Source organism: Phyllopteryx taeniolatus, chromosome 23 (assembly GCF_024500385.1).
Source record: "Phyllopteryx taeniolatus isolate TA_2022b chromosome 23, UOR_Ptae_1.2, whole genome shotgun sequence".
Taxonomy (NCBI): domain Eukaryota; kingdom Metazoa; phylum Chordata; class Actinopteri; order Syngnathiformes; family Syngnathidae; genus Phyllopteryx; species Phyllopteryx taeniolatus.
This window is the reverse complement of record NC_084524.1, coordinates 6228776-6252350: the sequence shown is the minus strand read 5'-3', so window position 1 is coordinate 6252350 and position 23575 is coordinate 6228776. Positions and strand designations below refer to the sequence as shown.

Genomic DNA, 23575 nt, shown 5'->3' with positions numbered 1-23575 from the left:
ACCCGTGGCACTGATCTACATTTACAAGCTAAATTCTAATATTTCTTTCATGAAATTGTATTAATTCATCCCCAATAGTCTATAGGTGTTTTCTTCATTTCGTAGTGTTTCCCTCAATTATGTCCACATTTTTCTGACGTCTGATTGGTCGGTCAGAGCAAAACTGTTCAACGAGCAAAACACATCTGTAGCAATCAGCACATGTGAATCCATCTAATTATTAGCTTCACTGGTAAGTCTGATGTATTTTTATTCACTTTTTCAGGATTTTTTTCATGTGATTTTGAGGGTTTTATCATGAGCATTGTGGCAAGATGTGTTGGGATTCATGGCAACTCCTTCCAACGCTTTGCAGGAATGTTGTCCGGTCCGGCTGCCTTCCATGGGATGATACCGTATTGATGGTTTCCATAAAAGCGACATGAATCCCAAGCCCAGTATTTTCTATTAATATGATGGAATAACTCTGGTAAAAAATTCACCAAACACATTGCTTCATGCGATCACATCTTTGTTTCTGGATAAGGTAAAGGTTCTTTTTCCAATTTAAAAAAAAAAAAAAAAAAAAAAAAAAAATTTGGGGGGGTTTTTTTTTTTTTTTTTTTTTTTTTTTGGGCGAACCAACACCAAAAAACACCGCGGCGGTTTATCCCCACTAATTCTCGAATTCTATGTTTCAAAATAAACAACAACAATGCAATGATAATGGGCGTCAATTATCCGCGGATTTTCACTATTCGTAGGGGTCCACAGTACAACATATATAATATATACAACTTGTATGACTCGCAAAGTCAAGCGCAATCTTACATAAGCACAAAATTTCTCTCTCTCTTACCTTGGGAGAAAAAAAATGCTCTCCCCAGTGTACACATTTGAAGCAGTGACGTAATGGTCTCATTAGCCAAGGACTGTCAGTAAAATTCTATATAATCTGCTTTTATCGGCAGCACTAGACTATTGGGAGACGCGGAGACTGATTTTGGAAATGCATCACACTAGGGAAGGCATCAGTATCAGTATTTGCATGCTATTTATTTCTTTCCCTGGGTGTCCGACATGTCACGTACAGAGATTTATTAGAATTTATTTTTCCCCGTTTTTATCCCTCCTTGGGGGCTGGTGTTGCGCAATATTGATGTTGTCGCTAACGATACCTGATTGATACAGTTGCTGTCCGACGTCCAAAGAAGTGTTTGTTATCAAAATGGACGTTGTGTTTTAATCATGTTTTTGAATTAATCGAAACATAATGTTGCATGACTTTAAAAAACTTGTTTTTTTTTTTTGTTTGTTTGTTTTACACGAATTCCGAATTGTATAATGTTTAACTTAACATTTAAGCTTGTCTCATAAGGTGTATATGTAAGGCACATTTAAATTTTTTGCTCAAGTTCTGAAATTTTAATTTGAACAACATTGTACGAGAAGGGTCTTGAATGTGGTATGTGGTATTACACTTCAGTGCTTCACACCGGCGGAGTTATACAACCGTGAGATGACAATTCCAGTCTTTCCTCGCTTCTATTTTCCAGCCTCCCCACCTGACTTTCGTTTTTCCGCTCTCTTTGTTTTGCTCCTTGTTTAGCCCCCCCCCCCCCCCACTTCCTCTCCCTCCTGCCTTCTTTTCATTCCATCAGCAGGTTGGAGTTTTCTCCCGCCTCGCTTCTTTCCTCTGCAATATTTCACACGACTGCGTGACATGGCCGCGGGGTGTGTAAACATAGGGTTTTGACAGATGCAGATGAGTGCGTCACCCGTGCGATGTACAGATTTGTCAGGACCTCAGAATTTTTTAGCATTTGACACCGTGCCGCCAAGAACCTGTTTGGAGTTTATTTGCGGAGACGCGACTTCCATATCAAAGCCTGATGAAGTTATCTCCGGAAAGTCGGACGGATTGTTTGCATACACGGTCGACACTGGCTCTTGTAGGGTTGCAAAAGTCTGGAATAATCAAAGTTGGAAATGGTCCGGGGAAATTGACTCAATTTGGGGTGGGCAATTCATCCAAATGAATGGGAAGAGCAGGGAATCTTTTTGAAAAGCTGCAACTGTCAATTAAGGCATGCCATTAACGTTTGCTTTAATACGCTAGTTGTTGTTTTTCATTAACTCATTCACTCCCAGCCTTCCCAGTTAACATGAATATTTGACTTCTAAAGCCGTCAATGGCAGTGAATGTGTTAATGGTTTGCTTGGATGTATGTTGGTTGGTTTGTACATTAATTGTTTACCTTTTCTTTTTTTTAATGGTTTCGTTGCCAGTTTTTGGGTTGGTTTTTACGTTAGTTGTTTGCTTTGTCTGTCAGCTTGGTTGTTGATTGGTTTGTTTCAGTTGGTCGGTTTGTCTGCTGACTGGTTTGTTTTGATCAGCTGGTCCATTCGTTAGATTTTTATGAATTTGGATTGGTTCATTTGTCGGTTAGTTGTTTGGTTTGTCTGGCAGTTTGTTTATTGATGGGCTTGTTTTTGTTGGTCGGTTTGGTTGTTGTTATTTTTTTTCTGTTGATTGGTTTAACTGTGGTTGTTATTCATTTCATTGTTTATAAATGTTATGTATTTTTGGGGAAATTCATAATAGTTTGAGTGGATGTTTAATTTTAACTCAACAAAATGTTCGTACATAGTTTGTATTGTTTACGCGAAATGACCAGTTCAATCCCATACATTACCACATACTCCAATGTAATTTTGACTGTAGTTAAAGATACTTACAAAATCGGCATCACCACCATTAAAAATTGAAATACTAATAAGAGACACACTCCATGCACTTTGCATTTGCCGTATCCCAGGGATGGCAGCGTATTCAAATGCGTGACGCCAGCAAGTCACTTGTGGGCCACATTGGGCTGTCATATGTTATCTTGTGCTACAATCAAAACGAGTTGCTACAGTGCATTCATAAATATGCCATCGCCGGCTGTTTCAATATTTAGTAGTGACTGGGTGAGAAGGGATCGGATGGGAATCGCAGGAATCAGGACAGTAAAGTTTTAAAAACAAGCTTGTGGTCTTTTAGGCAAGCTTTTAAAAGGCGGAAACTTTGCTAATGAATCATACGCACGGCAAAACACATGAAGCATTCCGGTGGTAAGGTGAGGAGGAGGTCCTGTTTCTGCTGTCGAAATGTTTCAAGCTAGTGGGAGCCACCATTCATTGAATATGTGATAACAGGGGGGTTGTGGAATAGGTATGTGTAATAGTCCGTTGTTGGTACTTTTGAGTTTTTTACATTTTAAAAACGAAAGGTTTGCTCATCCAACCAACACTGCGGTGTGTGGTTTTGAGTTTGCAACAGGTTTGCCTGGCAACGGGACGTTGACATGCCTTCTTACCCCTAACGCTGCATTCATAATATGGCTGGGGGGGAAAAAATGGGATAACTCTGGTAAGTCGACTCGAAAAATAGGTCAGCGCAAAATTTTTGTCTCAAAAAAATAAAGTTCCTCCCAAAACCGTTTTTGCACCGCCAGAACCAATGTTTCACATGGACATTTACTGCAGACGAACGCAGTGTTGGGCCACTGATAAACTTTGCCAAAAACGTCATGTCTGTAAGTGATTTTAAGACACTATTAGATGTGTAATGTACAATATAACCTAAAATGATGTATGGGGGAGTGGACTGGAAGTTAGCTTTTTTTTTTTTTTTTTTTTTACCCAAAATGGTAATTGCTAGCACACTAGTGCTAATCGTGAATGCTACCTGTTAACAGAGTTTATACCATACACTCAGTACCAACATATGCAGTTTAGCAATAGAAGTCCAGCCCTCAGAAATGAGAATAGAATGCATGTTAGTTGTTTAAAAAAAAAAAAAAATGTATTCCATTTTTTTTTTTTTTTTTTTTTTTTGGGGTGGGTGGGATTACTTGAGTACTCGACGAAATATCGATAGGATAATCGATTGTAAAAAGATTTGATTGTGACAGCCTTACTTCATCGTCCATTTGAAAACTAACTACCATCGAGTGGCTGAATGTCATCACTGTACAGATACTCAACATGCTGCGGAACTAGCAATTTGTGCTCGCTAGACTCCGTAAACACACTTTTCCGAGCGTCATGTTGTTTTCAAGCACTGGCAAGCTGACTGTGCTAATGCGTTGGGACTCCTTTTTTCTCGAGAATTTTTTATTTCCTGTCCTAATTGGGTGGAATGCCTTTGAACCAGTCACTGTGGTGCAAAGCTCCTTTGTGTGAATCACATCAAATTACCCACCCTAAAAATAAAAATGCATAAACAAGGTCGTGCATAAGGTATTCATCCCGTCAGAAGACTTCTCAAACAGAAAGAAGCACGGCATCGGCATCACAGGAGTCTTGCCACCCCTCACCTCCCTCACCGCCGCTCTCATGACAGGCGTCTCCATGGTACCCCTCAGATCACGGTGGCGCCACCGCGGCAGCTCCTTACGTTTCAATCCCCCCTCAGAACCCCCCCGCCCTTCTTCTTCCCCCACAACTCGAACGCCACCCATACACGAAGCTCAGTGGCGCTCGCTAACAAACTTTGAGAACATCGCCTCTAATGGGACGCATCTTTGCTTTGAGATCGGCGCCATTACGAAATGTTATCTCTCACGGGCTCACAGCAAAACACAGCTGCTTTTGTCACGTTGACACTGACCTCCAAGGTCGAACAGTGCACGAGCGACGGATAAACTCTTTTTCTATCAAAACAGCAGCTGCTGACCTGTCCTTTTGTTGCCTCTGTAACAATGACAATAAAGCTTTCTTTGCCACACTTAGTCAAACATTACTCGAGCGCTGAAAAGAACCAATCGCAAAACCTTCAATAGTTACGTTCACATTCTTAGCAAAGTGTAAAAATGAGTCATATAAATCTCAAGAAATGATTGGATGTTTCCGATACTGGCTGTGTGTTTATTCTCTTCTTTCAAAACTGCACCTGATAACCTGCCCCTTGAATTCCAATACTGCTCGAGCGTCAAATAGAATCCATTGTAAAACCTTTGTTAACCATAATCATTCAAATTTTCTGAACGGTCATACAAGTGTAAAAGTAAGAAATAGCGCAAACTTTCCGACAGTTTCTATGTAAATATCATCCGGATTTTGAAGTGATACTTTTCATTTTGTTTTCACTTTGTGTCCATATTTTCTGTATCTTTTTCAATGAAGCTCCAATTTGAGAACCACTTGAGCGCTGAATACAATCTTTGGCAATCAGCTGTAGCTGCTAAACGTCTGTCTTGTCTTGCTTTTGTAACATTGACAACAAAACTGGATTCAGCCGCCAAGGTCAAACACTGCTCGAGCGCCGAATCGAATCAATCATTTTTTTTAATGATGTGAATTTCATGTTTATCAACGTATGTACTGTTTTTGTGTGCATTGTTGCCGTATTTCCAGTGGCTAATTGTAGCTTACTGCTGCTTTAACACAAGAGGCGTCGAAGGGGACAGCTGGAACAATCCATGATGGATTTTGTTTTCATTGCTGCGCGGTAAACATCACGGCGCCTCCCCGCCACCACGTGCTCTGGAGGTTTGAAGGCGATTATTGATTTTCGCCTTGCTCTCGGCCGGCGGTCTGTGAAAGCGCCGATGAGTGAAGGCCATCAACGTGGCCACTTGTGTTTGTGGCAAATGAACCCGACGAGGGATGCTAAGAGTGCCCGTTTTCAACTCCCCGAGGAGCCTCGGCTCCCATGTTGTGACCTTCAATGTGCTGCCGCCTTCACAGCGCACGCTTATGTGTTGGTATTGAGTGCATGGAGTCCTTTTTAAAACAAAGTGAGAATTTATTGTACTGTCTGTTTGTTTTTGCTGGCCGCTTAAGCTTGCACCGTTTAAAGACACAGAATGGAGTCGGATCCCGATCAAAATGCTTGCTTTGCGTGGACCCAGCTCGCCTGCTTTCACAGGGTCTATGAAATCTGTGGACCAACCAGGACGCTTGCATGCACCATAATGTACAAAATCCAACATAAATAACTTGGCTTCCGTTGCGTGGTTGCCATTTTTAATGATTTCAAGGTGCAAAAGTGTTAAAAAAAAATGTTTTTTCGACAGTGAAACGTTTAACCCCTCCTTGAGCCGTCGTCTTATCCTGGTGGAGGGGTTTGTGTGTCCCAGTGATCCTAGGAGCTAAATTGTCTGGGGCTTTATGCCCATGGCAGGGTCACCCATGGCAAACAGGTCCTCGGGGCGGGACCAGACAAAGCACGGCTCAAAGACCCCTTATAATGTTTATTTTTCCAAAAATAATCTGAATTTGAACTATATAAAAGTCAATATATAACAAACCTGTAATATGTATGATGTTGTTAATTGTAATTTTTAAAAAATGGGCATATTTCCACGAGTATCAATTTTCCATAATTATCCAAGAATAAAGCTGTAATCTTTAGAGGAAAAACAAAGAGTAAACCTGTAATATTAGTCTCATGAGGTACCTGCATAAGGATGACATTCTTTTACTTCATTCATGGTAAATTACGACTTCATTCTCTTCAGATGATCATTTGTTATTTGGGAGCCAAAAAACAGTTCACCGTCAAAATGTAGGAAAAGCCCAAGTTTTAACGAACAGACTTCCATCTTGTACACCAACATCACGCTGTGTGTGATATGTAAATGCAGACAGCTGCCGTTGGGTAGCATACGAACGTCAATCTGGAAAATGAGTCGGCGGATCAGATTGAGATTATTTTGGCCGGTAATTAAGGGAGGGAACGAGGACACGCAATCGTATTTCTACCTCGAGACCTCCAGTTGTGACGGCGTGTCAATCAGGAGGGACTTAAGAGGCCGGCAACCACTTGCTCGTTATCTCGCCGAGGGAGAGTGGCACATATTATCTGTTTGCTCTACCGCAGACTGATGCAGGTTTAACATAAATGCCAAGTCTGATTATCAATACAAATACATATACAGACGTCAGGCAAAGAACTCGATGCTTTTGTCTTTGCTGCTGTGTTGTGTACACGTGCGGCTAAACCGATTAGCTCAGCGGGGGGATAACGTTATTGTTATCGATCCCTTTCGATGCTAATTACGAATCGGTGAATCATTGCAAGCGGATTTAGTTTGACGTCTCATGGATTTTATGCGGCTAATGATGGATTTAGAGGAATGGGCTTCCAGTAGAAGTCACTTGCCTTTGCACAAGACCCTGTTTCATATCCCAAATTTTTCAAAATGGGGGAGTAAGTCACACGTGCAATGCATAAGCCTCAAGCCCCAACCGTCAAGTTTCAAGCAAGTCGAGACCCTACTTGACGCCGAGCGAATGTAGTCGAGTTAAGCAAGTTACACAATATCAGTACTTCAGTTAGATGTAATAACACGTTCAACAGTTGTAGTTTTAATAGTCTCTGGATTATCTATTGCTTCTTCTCAATTAAATGCCGACATGAAGTTTCTTTGGTATATCTGCCAAGGCAATGTTCGACCAGATCTTAGCGAAATTGTGAAATTGACGTACTGGTAGCTTACCAGTCTTTGTGGGATTTGGAGTGCCAGACTAAGCCAAGTCGAGTCGTTCATCCATTTTAGCCAAGCAAGTCCTAATAATACAGTTTGTGACTTAAGTCTGACTCAAGTCAAGTCACGTGACTCGAGTCTCCCTCCTCTGGCGTTTACTAATGAATTTAGCTGGTAGTCCAAATGTACCAAATATAGCAAAATTTTGGACTTGGTGGTGCTTCCAAGGGCAAAAAAAAAAAAGTCCAGGTATTTCCGCAAACTGTTTTTATTGTCAATGTCACAAAAACAACCAACAACAGTTAAGCAGCTCTAGTTTTGCTAGAAAAAGATTCTATGGGAATAGAGTCAGGCAGTCCTGAAATGTCTTTATATGCTCAAAAGTCAATGACAGAAACTTGACTTTTGCAAGGTACTTTTGTTTTTACTCTTCCTTGACTCCCAACATATTAGCCCGCTGAATTTTTCAGTGCTTGAAAACATTAGAAGACTCAGAAAATCTTTTTAATGGAGTCTTATTGGACGATCTGCCCGACAATGACATCCAATCACTAGATCGCTTAGCTATTTTGCAATTTGCCAAGTTTTCACATCTGGTAGTGGCGCATTTCATAGCAATACATACTTTTACTTTCGGCTCATTGGACGCTAACAAATAAATGTAGCTTTGAGGATTGAAGACTCTATTTGGTACTCTGGCAGTGATCTACTTCAGAATTTGACCAGCAATATAATCAAAATGTCCTTATATGAGCAACAGGAGGTCTAAAAGTTGACTAAGTGACTGAAGCTAGACTTTTGATGGTACCACTCCAAGGACAAGCCATTGTTCCCCGAAAGGTACTTTTGTTTTTCATTCTTTTTGGGGTATGGGGGGTGTGGGGCGGACTCTTGAATGGAACGTGTATCTATTTTTTATCATGGCGGACGCCCTGCAGTGGTTTTGGCATGCAAGGCAAGGCGGGTTGGGCGCATTATTCAGTCATGAAGCAGCTAAATATAAACAGTTTAAATTTTGATGTTTGTTAGAGCGGTGCTCGGGAGGGGGAGTTTTTCTGCCGCAATTTTTGATTTTTTTTTTTCCGCGATTGTGCAATGACTCCATGTCATTACACAACGGAGACGGTCATGTTCAAGGCGCATTGAAGAAGAACAAGCAGAGGAAGAAGGAGGATAAGGAGAGGACTTTTGCTCCTACAGCGGGTAAAAAACCGTGCTGCTTCCTTTTCTTTCTATTTCCAGACACTCTCTGCTTCACAGTGAGGTTCATGGCAGATTTGAAATAAGCCTACATTGAAGGGAAAAGAAAAAAAAATAAAAAAAAAAAAAGATCCTCAACAGTAGGTCCACTCATATCTCAAATCCCAATTGAAAGTTACTGTAGGGTGTCAATTAAACAACGGAGCTATTTATAAAGCCATGAAATCTTTAAAATGCAATTAAATCCACTCAGCGCGAGTAGCCCGCAGTGTTTCACGCTGCGTAGTATTATCTTAACAATTAGTCATATCCAACAACGATCTGTGTACGTTTCGTCTCCATAATTGAATGAGCTCAATTAGAGCACGCTTTAATTCTGCCTCTCGTCTGTAGCGCTGAACAGACATGACAGGCAGATTAAGAGTAATACCCCAAAGTCTTCTCGTCCTCGGGCAAACAAGCACGCTCTGTGCAGGAATAACAAGGTCGCCCATGCAACTTTTACAAGCCCCTGCGACTGCGTCGCTCATTAAAGAGGCACAAAAATGCGTCTGGTGACTATGTCTAAAACTTTGCTCAATTTCATCCATCCTTATTTCTTCCTTTTTTTTCTAGTAACCTTTTATTTTACTTGTAACATCACAGCATTATTCTTGTAAAAAAAAAATACATATATATATATATATATATGTATGTTTTATGTGCATGTAATTTTATGACTTTTTTTATTTTAAGATTGTTCAGTGGAAAAAAATATATAGGTTTTTTTTTTTGACTGCTTGTAATTTTATATTTTATGACTTGCTTTCTTCCATCCATCTTCTATCGCGCTTAGCTTTTCTGTTTAAGTAACAATGTTTGGAGCGGCCAAACAGAAAAATGCTAAATTAGCTAGCGATAACACGTGAACAATGTTTTTTTTTCTATTAGACAGAGAATTTCTGAACGCCAGAAGCCTGTGGTTTTTCAAAAGGCTCTTAAACTGATACCTCTACGCATTTAAATCCGCAATGCCCCCCCCCCCCCCCCCCCCCACCCCCAATCCAAGTGAAATCTTGCCAGCTATTCAGCACCATCCCGATTTTGGGTCGGCGGCGAAGGGGCCGTGGCGCCGGGCCATGGCCTGGGAAGGCGTTTGCTGACTCAGAAGAGGACATTAGCATACAGCTGCCATGAGCCACGCTGCAGCTGCGGACACGGGAAGCGGGGAGAGGAGGCAGTAACACTGGAAGCTCTCTCTCTCGCTCTCTCTCTCTCTGACTGATGCTTTGCGGGAAAAACTTCCGAGATGAAACATGACCTTGTGTGATTTTATACCAGTGCTTGTGAAACTCGAGTCCAGGGACACAAACTTCCTACTACCTACTCTGACACGTATTCTGTTTGTACCATACGTATACAAACACTGTTCAAGTGTCAGGTGCCTAAACTTTCCCGACTTCCCATCAGCTATTTCTCTCAATTGCCACGACAAGCCGAGATTCGTCCCCTAATCTTTATCTTCGACTCAAAAGCTGTCCTGATCTCGAAGAAATATGCATTTTTGTATTTTTAACTCCTCTGACGAGGGTACACAATGTCAAACACAAGGCCTGGGGGCCAGATCTGGCCCGCCACATTATTTCATATGGTCTGCGAAATCTACCTCATGTTTTTCTGTACCAAAATTGTAGATTATGCAGTATTTTACAAGCTTTTTTGTTACCAAATCTCTTTTTGAAATAACATTGCATTCTGATTTCAAAACTAATTATAATGAGGCCAACATTGATATGGTTCCAAAGTCATAACGCCCCTCTGACGGAAACCAGAAATTCAATGTGGCCCGTGACAAAAATAGGTTTGACACCCCTGTGCTAGGAGTATACATGGTAGTTATGTTTAATTGCTGTCAGAAATACTGCATGAGGAGGTCTTTGGAACAACTTTTCCCCTGTAAGGAGTCCCTGAACCAAAACAGTTTGGGAACACCTGATTTACACTGTTTCTATTACCGAATACTCAAAAGAGCTGGGAATGCACACTGCCAGGAAATCCCCTCGGACTAAATGGATTTCATCTTGCCCCCACTTCACGCTGCTGTTTGACGTGTCGTTGAAGCCAAATCACATTCGGCCTACAGGCAGATTGCTTATCTGTCACGATCACCGCGAACAGATTGCTGATGCCGCCGCTTAACGCCGTCTCAGTCAGGCCCTCCGTTGTCAGAGCCGTCCCTGCCATCCTGTGATGTATCGACGGCGATTGTCTCCGCTCCCTTTCCTTCCAAGCCCAATTTTCTGACCAATCCCGTGCCGGGTTATCAGAGCATCATAAAGAATGTATGACAGGACCCGTGATCCGTGAGGGATGGTGCAGACGGAATAAATGCACGGCGGCGTGACTTACGGCCTTGAGTTCGGATTACATGGCCACCTTGAAATCTCTGTGTGAGACGCTGTTCAAGAAGTCTGCGTGGAAAAAGGAAATGTTGAAGCAAGAACTCCGGGAAAGTCAGTTTAGCCCGAAGGAAGTGGTTGTCATGGTACCGGCGTACTGGTTTGCACATAAAATAACCTTTAAAAAAACAAAGTTAAAGGACTTGGAAAGTGAGAAGTAAGGAAAACTGGAGTGGACTGATGGGCAGAACACAATCCACTACCTGACCTGAGTCTGCAGATCTCAGAGCCAGACGGGGTTCCAAACCATTAGCATTTCTTTAACGCAGTAATGTCTTGCGAAGGCTGTGGTGAAAACAGTGAAGCGGACCAATGAAGCAAAGAGGGACCTCTAAGACTGTTCAGACTGCACAGATTGCAGTGTCTTTGAAACTTCAACTGAATGTATACGAATATACGGATACCGTTACATCCTGCATCAGCTTCTGTGAAGACGTGTGTGTACCAACAAAAAGACATTTCGCACGTTCAGTAACAACAAGCGTTGGTTCACCACCAAACTTCGACAACTTCGCCTGGCATTAGAGCCTATCCCCGTACAATTGGGCTAGAAACAGCCTGACAAAGGAAATTAACATTGCAAAGAGAAATTATGGAGAAAAGCTGAAGAACCAGTTTAATGCAAATGACTCTACGTCAGTCTGGCGTGGTCTACAATTGCTAACTAACTACAAGCGAGCATCCCCCCCAAGCGCCTGCACTTCAACGCAAACTTGCCAAACTTTGTTGAAGTTTGCAGACGACATCACAGTCAACAGCCTCATCAAAGACGGTGACGAGTCTGCGTACCAACAGGAAGTGGAGCGACTGGAGTTTTGGTGCGGCCAACGTAACCTGGAGCTGAACACGCTCGTGACTGTGGAAATGATCATGGACTTCAGGAACCATCCTTTGCCAAAGCTGCCCCTCAGGCAGCTCAACTGCCCTGTGTCAACCATCGAGACCTTCAAGGTCCTGGGAATTACAGTCGCTCAAGACCTGAAGTGGGAGACCAACATCAATTCCATCCTGAAAAAGGCCCAGCATAGAATGTACTTCACGTAGCTTCTGAGGAAGCGCGGCCTGCCACAGGAGCTGTTGAAGCAGTTCCACACAGCAGTCATTGATTCAGTTCATCAGGTGTTCATCCATCACAGTCTGGTTTGGTGCGGGTACAAAGAAGGACAAAAATCCGACTGTAACGGACAGTCAGGAGTACCCCCCTACCCACTTTTGAGGACTTGCACGCTGCGAGAACTAGGACAAGTGCTTGCAAACTCTTCTTGGACCCTCCACACCCTGGTCAACACCCCGTCCAAGCTCCTTCTCTCAGGTAGACGCATTGCAAACCCAAACCAGCAGACACTCCAACAGCCTCTTCCCTCTTGCCATTAACCTCTTACACATTTTATTGTAACATGCTGCCAATTTTGCACATCTCTGTTGGGACACATTATTCGCGCACTCACTTTGTATAGCTGTTGTTGACCAATACTTGAGAATGATCTGTCCCAGATTATCGCACTGTTCGTCATTTCAAACTGCTCTACATTGCTTGAGAACTCTACGTCACTTCCACAATTGACACTGGACCAGATTATTGCTCTATTAGTCATTTCAAACTGCTCGAAATTGCTCGAGGACTCTGCATCATTTGTGCAATTGTCCATTGTATCAGCATTACCACGTTACTGGCAACCCTTCATTGCTAAGTGACTCTCCGTAGTGTGCTAAAAGTATGCTTTGTCACAATGGCTGTCTGTTTGTCGTACAAGATTGCCTCCACAAATTCCTTGTGTGTTTCTGACACGATTCTGATGTATTAAACCATTCAGTGGCTATTTATTTCTTAGACTAATGTTGTGAGGTAACCTAGAAAAAGATAAATATTCAGGGAATATTTACGGATTAAACTATTAAATAGACAATTGTGAAACGTTTTTTAGGGGGCGTCCATTACTTTTCGCTATTTACGGCAGGCTTGTTCCCTAGTAGACATGCACATAGTACACGTGAATACAAGAACACACAAAATGTAAGACTGAAGGAAACATGGGCGTGGACTGATTAACAGAACACAAGGGCGGGGAAAGAGCTGATTGGCTGAGAAGCTCATATATAGCTGAGATGCAGACAAATAAAAAATAAAGTGCTAAATTGGACGCTAATTTATGGACCTTCATTAAATTCAAATTCTTTCTTCTGGTATGTGTGGTTTAAATTTGGTAGCAGTGAGGAAAAAAAAATCTCATTTTCAAACTAAAATGGCAAAAGTACTGTTTTTCAGCAATGGTTTTTTAAGGCTTTTTTGTGGTTCTACCCCTTATAGACATGCCTACCAAAATGCAAAGTGAATGCAGTGAACCCCGGCGAACCGCCACAAGATGGCACCAAAGCATTTTCTTTCTATTAGACAAAGCTGTGGCCTGACTAAATGAAGCTCCTCCCTTTTGTTCAACATAAATGCTTGGCACCAAGATGCCACCAGGTGGCACCAAAGCAATAGTTTTATTTGAGACAGGGCACAAATACGATGACTATGCAAGTTTTGAGAAAAAATGTGAATAGGCCACGAATATGCAAGGGTTAACTGTAGACGTACAGACAGGTAGAGTTAAGCAAAAAAAAAAAAAGGTCGTTTTCACGGCCGGGTGACCTCCAACGGCATGTTTTCTTGAACCAATAGTAGACAGACAAAAGAGCAAGATCAATACGATGGTCTGGATAGCAACACCCAGATAAATTAGAATGGCCTCGGTGGCACAATGGTGCCAATGTGTGCTGGGCGGGCCCGATGTCAAGATGGGACGACGCAAGATGATTCCTCCCCATTGTTTGCGGCTTAGCGACACCTCCCGAGGATCGGCGCGGCCAAGATGCCATTAACTGGCTCCCATTCCGGACAATCGCAGTGTGACTCGCTCATTTCTTGCTCAGGTCCTTTTCCAATTAATCTTGGAGGAGGAAGTCTTTTTTTTTTTTTTTTTTTTTTTGTACCGAGCGCATGAAAAGTGAGCCCAAAGAAGCTTTCCAACTGGGTTGCTTTCTTCGCCGGCTGAGGATGAAAAAGCCTTCGTGGAAACTTATTTGTGCAAGGCACAATAGAACTTGATTGTGTCTACATAAGACCTCCATGTCAATATTTTTCTTTTTTTTTTTTTTTTTTGTCATTTACTTCAAATTCTTTTTGGAAATCCCAAATAGTCACCATTAACTATCGTTGTAAAGCAAAATTACGTTACGTTATGAGACAATTAATACACGTTATTCTCAGATGATTTTGATTTTTTTATCAGGAAAAAACATTCCCACTTGTGATCATATGACTTTTTAATGGTAACATTGTACCTTTATTTATGTGAAATGTTCTCTCTTTTCCCCAAATGCTTCTTTTTCTAGTAAACTTACGACTTTTTACAGGCAAAAATACATATTTTACTGAAAGTAATTACAGCATTGTTCTCCTAAAATTCAAACTTTATTCTTGTTGACTGATGGACTTTTTATTATTTTTTTAATAATGTTTTATTTTATGTTTTTTATTTATTTGGTCCCTATTTTTTATTAGAAACATTACTTTTTTTTTTTTTTTTTTACTGCAAATTTTGACGTTTTTTTCCCCAACTCTTCACAACTTTTGTGCGTCGTAACATTTATTCTCGTAAAAATCCCCCCAAAAAATAACGTCAATGAGTTTATAGCGTATACTGTAGTTGTAATGTTGCGAGACCAAAATTTGTAACATTAACAGAAATATGTGTTTTAGGGGAGAAAAAAAAAAAAAAAAAAAGTAAAGAATTTACCAGAATAATGCTGGAATTTCAATTTAATTTGATTCACTTCAATTGTTAATAAAAGTCAAGTACAAAACAGTTAAAATTAAGGAATGAAATAAAATCTTATGATCGCAAAACACGACTCAGTTCAAACTTCCTGGCTCAAAGTTGGCTTTCAAAAAAGGAATAGTCCTCAGTTGGAAACGACCTTGGGAGATGCACGCATGTGATTAATTCATTTCTGTGCCTGACTGCATGCGGCAAACGGTGGGGAGATTAATTATAAATTTTGCAGAATCACAAAGATGAATGTTTGTTCAGGGAAAAAAAAAACACCATAATGTTAGTAATATACAGTGCCCTGAAAATGTATTGGCCCCCTTCTCAAATTTTTATATTTTTGCATAGTTTCCCCACTTTACTGTTTAAGATCATCAAACAAATGTAAATATCAGCCAAATATAACCCAGGTGAACTTAAAATGCTGTTTTTAAATGGTGATTTCATTTATTAAGAAAAAAAAAACTACTCAAAGTTACCTGGCCCTGTGTGGAAAAAGTAATTACCCCCCCCCCCCCCCCCCCTTGTTAAATCATGAATTAATTGTGGCTAATCAAGATTTTTGGTTTATTTTCACTGATCACCTCCAAACCTGTTCAGTCAAGAGATCACTTGAGCAGAATCCGTCCTGACAAAATCAAGTCGGACAAAAGATCTAAAAAAGCTGCAAGAAGATGACACGATCCAAAGATTTCAGAACAGTCGAGAAATAATGTTATTGACATCTATCAGTCTGGAAAGGGTTACAAAAAGCCATTTCTATAGCTTTAGGATTACAGCGAACCATCGGGAGAGCCATTATCCTCACATGGGGAAAACATGGAACAGTGGTGAACCTTTCCAGGAGTGGCCGGACTATGAAGATTACCCCAAGAGAAGAGCAATGACTCATCCAGGAGGCCACAAAAGAACTCAGGACAACTTGTAAAGAATTGCAGGCCTACCTGGCCTCATTTAAGGTCAATATTCACGACACAACGGAAAAGGAAGAGACTGGGCAAAAATGGCAGAGTTCCAAGGCAAAAACCACTGCTGACCATATAAAATATCAAGGCTCATCTTGCTTTTGCAACAAAAACATCCGAATGACTTTTGGGAGAATACTAGATGGACTGACGAGATGAAAGTTGAGCTTTTGGGAAGGTGTGCGTCTTTTTACGTCTGGCATAAATGTAGCTCAGCATTTCCGAAAAAAGAACACCACAAGTCAAACATGGTGGCGGTAGTGTGCTGTGCTCCTTCAGGACCTGGACAACTTGCTGTGATTGATGGAACCGTGAATTCGGCTCTTTAACGGAAAATGCTGAAGGAGAATTTTCAGCCATCAGTTTGTGACCTCAAGCTGAAGCCCACTTGGGTTCTGCACCAGGATAACAATCCAAAACACACCAGCAAGTCAACTTCTGGAAGGCTTAAAAAATCTAATTAAAAATGAAGGTTTTGGAGTGGCCTTGTCAAAGTCAAGAATCCAATTCAAATGTCCTTTGTTTTGGAGGTGATCAGTGAAAATTAACCAAAAATCTTGATTAGCCACAATTAATTAATGATTTAACAAGGGGGGGAGGGGGTAATTACTTTTTCAACACAGGGCCAGGTAACTTTGAATAGTTTTTTTTTTTCTTAATAAATGTAATCACCATTTAAAAACAGCATTTTAAGTTCACCTGGGTTATATTTGTCTGATATTTACATTTGTTTGGTTTGGTCTTAAACATGAAAGTGGGGAAACTGTGCAAAAAGATAAGAATTTGAGAAGGTGGCCAATACTTTTTTACAGCACTGTAACTCAGCCCGTGCGGTTTGTACCTACCCCCTCGCTGTGGCGGGTCAAAGTTGTTTTAAAGTCAAATGGTTTGTAATCGGAAGCCTGCGCTCTGTTGCCGCCGATGAGGTCACGTGTAGAACAAAAGAGCAGATGAATAATTGATCCGCTGCGGTTATTTTCCGGATCACTCTAGGAACGTAACATTCTGTTATGTTGCCTGTTAATTAGACTTAGCATTTTTAGATATAACAACAGATTTGTTCTTGAACAAAACAATTTCACAGAATATAAGATTATTTTGATTCGGGAAAAAAAAGCAAGTTTGTTTTTTTTTTTTTGACAAACAAAGCTACATTATAAGAAAAACACCATTACATTATCATTATTAAAAAATTTCAATGGTACATTATCAACATTATTACGCTACATAATAAGAAAAAAAAATTGTACCAAAACATTGTTAGGATTTCAAAGTCAAACCAGTCGGGAGCCTTCGCTCAGCACCGCGCATTAAAGGTTTTAAAGGCCCTCATTGTAAGACCCACTAGTTAAAACGGGCTTTTTGAAAAAAAATAATAATAATAATAATAAAATTTTTGTCTATTTTTTTAGGGTAAAACATTTTTTTCTGCCTTAAATAAAGTCCTAAGATTTAGATTAAAAGATTTTATTTCACACAAAAAAAAGCTATAATGCTACAATTAAAAAAATAAAATAAAAATCATACGACATACGAAATAGCTAGCTTATTTTATCTTCCGTTAAAACTCATAAGAGTCTCATTTTGCAGAAATCAAATTTTGGGCGTACCATAGAAACAAACCTAACAGGAGGGTTAAGAGGGTTACACAAGCGACACGAACGTCATCTGTTCCATTGCTTTGACGAAGCCCTTTGCTGTGTTAAGAAAAGATCCATTGTGAATACGACCGCAGCGGCGCAGTCGTGGGGACTTCATGTTTTTTTTTTTTCTTTCTTTCTTTCTTTTGGGGACTAGTCTATTCAAGGTTCCAGTGACTGAGGTCCCGGCGGTCCCCATTATGGCAGCCTTGTAGTCATTAATCACAGACGAGTAAGCATTTCAACGCGGCAATAGCCATTCATTAGCACTTTCCACCGCTGTCTCTTTTCTTAGCATCTGCACCGCGCCCCCACTCACCCACTTCCCCTTTCCCCGCCTATATATCCCACCTGGAGTTGGTCCTTTTTTCTTGCTGACGTAGTTGCTTTGTAGTCCCTGTGTTGCGTGGGGAAATGGCCAACAAGCTGGTTCTTACCTTTCAGAGTGCAGAATGTAGAATTTTCAAAGGGAAAAAAAAACATTTATTATTATTATTACTAATATTTTGGGGAAAATCTCAAAATCGAAACAAGTTCTCATCTTGGGAGAATAAAGTTGCAATTTTTTATGAGTGACTCCATCATTTTCGAAGAATAAAGCTGTAATATTACACAGAAAATAAAGATTTCTTTCTGGCATTTTGAAGCCGGAAAAAAGTTGTAAAATTTCAAAACAGAAAGCAGTATTTTTATGAGTCTAAAATATTTATTTTCCAAGAATATAGCTGTAACATTACCAAAAAAAAAAAACATTTACATTTTCTGCACATTTTTTCCCCTAGTACTTCCTTCTGGAGAAAAAAAACTTTCAAGACAACATGGAGAAAAGTTATATTTTTCAATTAAAAAAAAAATAAAAAAGTTAAAAAAAAGGAACATAAAGTTGTATTTTTCCAAGTATAAGGATGTAATTTTACGAAAAAATAAAGCTGTAATATTACAAAAAAAAAAGTTGTTTATTACGAGCCCTTCCTTTCTTAAGAAGGAAAAAGAAGCTTTTTCAGCATAAGGCTAGAATTTTGCAAGGGGAAAAAAAGCAAAGGCAAAACAGGAGTAAAAGGTGTAGAGTGAAATCTCTAACCAAAACACATCTCAAACCTAAACACATCTCAAACCTAAACACATCTCAAACCTAAACACATCTCATCTTTTTACCTTAAAAATGCCCATTTATGGCTTAATTTTTTTCTTAAATTCTTATTATTTTTGCATTGCCAAGTGCTGTTTTTGTCAATTTCAGCTTGACAACCGAATATAGGCGTCGTCTCAGTGTCACAATCAGCCCCAGCGATCCTTGGGGAAGATGCTATTTTTTTTCAGCCCCCGGCTATTGTTTGTGGAATGCGAGTGTCAAAACAACATCAGCCTCCATACCAAGAGTGAAGCGTGGATTCCAAGTCGTTTCCCACTTTGAATGGGAAGTGTATACCAAACACGAGACAGATGGCAGACGGCGTTCCAAGCTCAGTGTGACTATTATTATGGCTAAATATCAACATACTGAGTTGCGAGGTATGCGGCCTGATTGCCACACAAGACACTTTCACAATCAGTAGGCCACCGCAACCTAAACCAGATTCCAAATGGTCCCAATTGAAGTGGCTTGGGGGAAAAAACGATACGGCGCATCTCTGAAGGTTCGTTTGCATGGGTCAAACTGCGATTCGCCCGCGCGGCGAAAAAGGTACAATCAAAGAAATGGTGCTCGTTTTTCTCTGACGAAGTTCTATTTTGGGTTGTTTTTGTAGCCCACCGATGTACGATAAAGCCGTGCGTAAGCGCTTCCGTCAGCAGGCGTGCGGCAAAATGAGTGGGGAAGGGAGGAATGTTCCCAGCTAATTGCCGATGGATCTGGCCAGGAATCTTTGATCTGCCCTCGCTTGCTAATTCACTGGATCAACTCGGGCTTTCATGATCAAACAGCCTGCTTTAAACACACTAATGTACATTCCATAGAATGAAAACAATACTAAAAAAGAATGCTGTTTATATATACTGTACATGAAGTATGTAATAAGATGTATATAATAAATAAGATGTATATAATAAATTTTTTTTTAAAAACGAGATTGACCAAGGTGTGACCAATAGCTAAATATAAAAAAGCAACACAATTCACAATTTGCAAAGCAATTCCACGGTATTTGCGATTTTAAGCAAAAAAACTCAAAAATGGTATTCGCCAAAAATATCCATCCATTTTCTACACTTCTTATCCTCACTAGGGTTTTTGCTTTGACATAATCGCGCTAATTTACGACGACAACAAAAAGAACAATAAAATCAAAGGAACACGAGGCAATTTTACAACAATCAAAATCAAACTACGACTAAAAACATTGCCGTCAAATTTGTTCACTGGATTATTTAAAGACAAATGCTCTTACATAAGCATGTTTCAAAAGTCAGCTGTGGGCATAAGACAACTCGACTGCGTCAATAAAAGAGGAGGAAATGCTGTTTCCATGTCTTTTTTTTTTTTTTGCTTGGAAAACATGAAGCCTCCTTTTGAGACTCTCCCGCTCTTTTCTTGATTCAACAGCCGATTTAACATTCGACCCAGTTTCTGCGCGGATCTCCACCGGGACGCAACCCAAAAGTGTCATGCAGCAGAACCGGTATAATAAAGGCCCTCACTGCGGAAAAATGAAAGCGAAAACGATCCCAACCCCTCCCTCCCCCAACTCCCCATTTTCCTATGCAATGGATGAACAAACAGCGCAGGCGTTAACATCACTCCGTGCGGATGATCTGCTTGTCTGCGACGCGCACACAACAGACGTCAGCTAGCATTTTGCTCAATCAATTTCTAAAGAGGAGCACGGAAACAGTCAGTGTGACAATAACGCAAACGCATCTCATATTGACGAGTATTGGATGTTACTGTGAAATGACATCCAACCATTCCAAGCCACCCGCAGGAATGTAATTAGTCTTATAGTTCCATGTAATTAGTGTCACCGTTCCTTGTCGTCGACGAGTGCGTCCCGATGGGAATTTTCATGCAAGTTAGCGAAGTACACATTGCCTCAGTCTGTACGATTACAGCTCTGTCTAATTAAAGGAACGCTGATATTGCCTATGTATGTGTTTCACTTAAAAATCGAAGCATTTAATGTAGCACTGGTCTGACCGAGGGGCTTCAACTTATGACATGGAGACTGGCAGAGGTTTGGATAAAGACTGAACGACATCACAACCAATTGCCAGTGCAGTGTATTTTGATTAAATCGTTCTCTGCCGCGGATGTTTATATTTGTCAACTGCAATACAACCGTTTACTGCCACCTACGTATATATTCGTTAAGTCTTGAAAAATCTGTCAAAATACTCTAAAACGGCAAGCCATCTGAGGAACACTTCCAGGTGCCGTGTATAATAATTGACTTAAAAGCCAGCGAATGACGGGCGTTTCTCTCGTCATAGACCTTCAAAAAAGGTCAACTTTTAAAATCCTGCCTTATTTTTTTGTCCCCAAAAGGTGGACCTACTCCACCTTTTGCATGAGATTTTCTACATGGTCAACACCTGGATTCTTCTGTTCTTTTTGCAGTAATTGAGAGCACTTCCAAAGGACTGTTGGGCTTCGTCCAAGGTCACTTGTGTGTCACTATTTCGGAGCTTGTGTGGCTGGTTAAACTGGCTCTGTCTGTCCGTCTCCATCTAGTTTGAATGGCCTTGCTGTACTGGAGACACTTAAAAGACCGCAAACTTTTCTTTTGGGCGTTCCAGAATGAATGTAAAGTGGGTAAGGGAAGTTTTCAGACCCCCTTAAAATTTTCACTCCTTGTTATATTGCAGCCATTTGTTAAAATCATTCTTTTCTTCTGCTTCTACTAAATACTGAGCAAAGGGTTGCGTCCTAATGAACCAGAACGATAATGACTCAAATTCACGATTTAATGTATTTCCTAGTCTTTTTGGGCATGACATCTTATGACTTTGTTGTGGTTTAACCTACGATAGTCACGCCGACAAAATTCAATGCTGCTAAGTGAAACTGGCTTCAGGGGAAGAAGGCTGAGCTACACCCAAATTACAAATTGAAAGGACAAAGTAATAAGTACAGCAAGTACACACCATCTATGCCTTGGCAAAAACAAGCTTCTTAAAAAAAAAAAAAAACAATTATCTAGGCCAACTTGTTGTAAATTACATCGCCTCGGTTGTTGTTGTGCCTTGCACGAGTTTCTTTCAATCCAGTCTCCGCTGTGCTCCAGCTATAATTAGCCTACATTGATGAGAAGGCCACTTGGAAAGGAAACACATGAATTGTAAAACTAATATTAATAATAATCATCATCATACTGTTATGAAAACATTGTTTAATCCCACGCAATACTCACGCTGACCATAAAAAAGCATGTTGATGAAGTGATTATCATAGCAATAGCCATATGATAATAGTCAAGAAATCGTAAGGATTTTATTGGATGGCTATGCTTTTTCTTCTGGCAGGGGGGGGGGGGGGGGGGGGGGGGGTACCTGTTCCTTTAAATGAAAGATCTGGTTGCTTTCTTGTAAAAAAAAAAGTAAACAGAAAATATAGTAGTCCACAGAGAGGAAGTATACCCCCGCATGCCAAAAAAGCTTTTATGTACTGCGTTAAATTACATTTCCACATGAAACGAATTTGCTGAGCGCTGATTTGCGGTAGCACAGTGAGACCAGTGAAAAGTGTGGCGAAAGTGGAACAAACTTTTCCTTCATAATCCAGGCCAATGCTTTCCATCCCTCTGCCAAGCACTGGTTTACTTATTTATTTATTTTGTCGTTATTTTTCGTTTTTGTTTTCCCCTCATCACCATGCCAGTGATGCTCTAGGTCTTTGTTTGAACCCTCTCTGTTAACTTGGACAAAGATGGAGAGCTTCCAAAGTTAAATGCGGACTATCTTGCCGGCTTGAAGCCCTCTTGCTATTAAATTGCAGGTCCAATTGACCCATTTTAAAGGTGAAACAATATTGAAAAGGAGTTTTTCTGTATGAAACCTCTGCTTAATAATATCTGTAATCAACATACAGTATACAATCCACATTGTAATGGTTCGTTTCTGACACTTTTGGATTATTAACTGGCAGCCGTTTTCATAGTTGCCCATATTGTCAGCAGCTTTGGAGCATTTGAGGACTGATCTTTCAAGACCCACAGAATATTGTGTTCTGTGACAATATCAGTGACCAAAAGAAAGAATTGACACTCTTATTTCAACAACAAAAAAAGGTTGTTTCTCGTTTTTTATGTTCTTTCGTAATCACCAGAAACACCAGTTTCTGACCAAAAAGTGGAGAAAACAAGATTTTTTCTGAAAAGAAACATCGTCAAGCAGAACACTGACTTTGACGCTAATATTTTTTGTTCTTGTGACACCTCAAACTATGACACAACAAAGAAAAGGGCTTTAGATGGCAACATAATCATTTAAATAATAGATATTCAACCAAGAAAAGTTCCGAGCCATACTGAGTCACCGCAGGTTGTTCAGTTTGAACATCAGTTCTTGTCAACTTTTCTCACTATCGCACGCCACTTACTTCGTTTATACCATACGTATAGATACCTTGTTCAACTACGAAATCCCTTAATTTTGGCCCACTACCAACTTTCTCTCCCTCATAATCGATGTGACAAGTTAAGATTCACCACCGACTCGTTACCTTCTACTAAAAAGCTATGCTGATTTAAAATCCAAAGTGATGCAACGCCGCCATCGACAGGGATCTGTTAGTCATTGCAATGGTTTACAAACCTGAATTTCACAGACAAGCTTGGCAAGACCCTCTTCCATGCCTACCTGTTAAAAAACGTACTTGATGAATATATTCGTTGGTGTATTCCAGTTGACGAATAGAAACGTCCATGGCAGTGAATGAGTTTAATGTGCCAAGGTCAAATTGACACAGGAACATTTGCTGTTCCTGGTGAGCAACAGGAGGCTTAACATGTCTTGCAGGATATCATCTATTGGAAAAAAAACACCTTTTTGAGTTGACAAGCAGGCACTAACAAAGACACTTCATGTATTTGGCAGCATGGAGCCTGGGGGATGCGGGGGTATGTG

At 40.4% G+C, this 23575-nt stretch overlaps 1 protein-coding gene across 7 annotated transcripts in view; it reads left to right on the top strand.

Moving 5' to 3' along the window:
• LOC133472795 (5,6-dihydroxyindole-2-carboxylic acid oxidase-like) overlaps positions 1-23575 on the top strand; it is a 54874-nt gene that overhangs the window by 12797 nt on the left and 18502 nt on the right. For 2 of the 7 annotated variants that reach the window (XM_061764159.1, XM_061764161.1), the window contains exon 1: positions 8512-8660. The exons of 3 other annotated variants lie outside the window; for them this stretch is intronic. The gene's annotated coding sequence lies outside the window, so the exon portion shown is untranslated. Of the gene's footprint in view, positions 1-8502; positions 8661-11413; positions 12408-23575 lie in introns of those variants that run through there. 2 more of the 7 variants (XM_061764154.1, XM_061764158.1) reach the window with 2 other exon arrangements.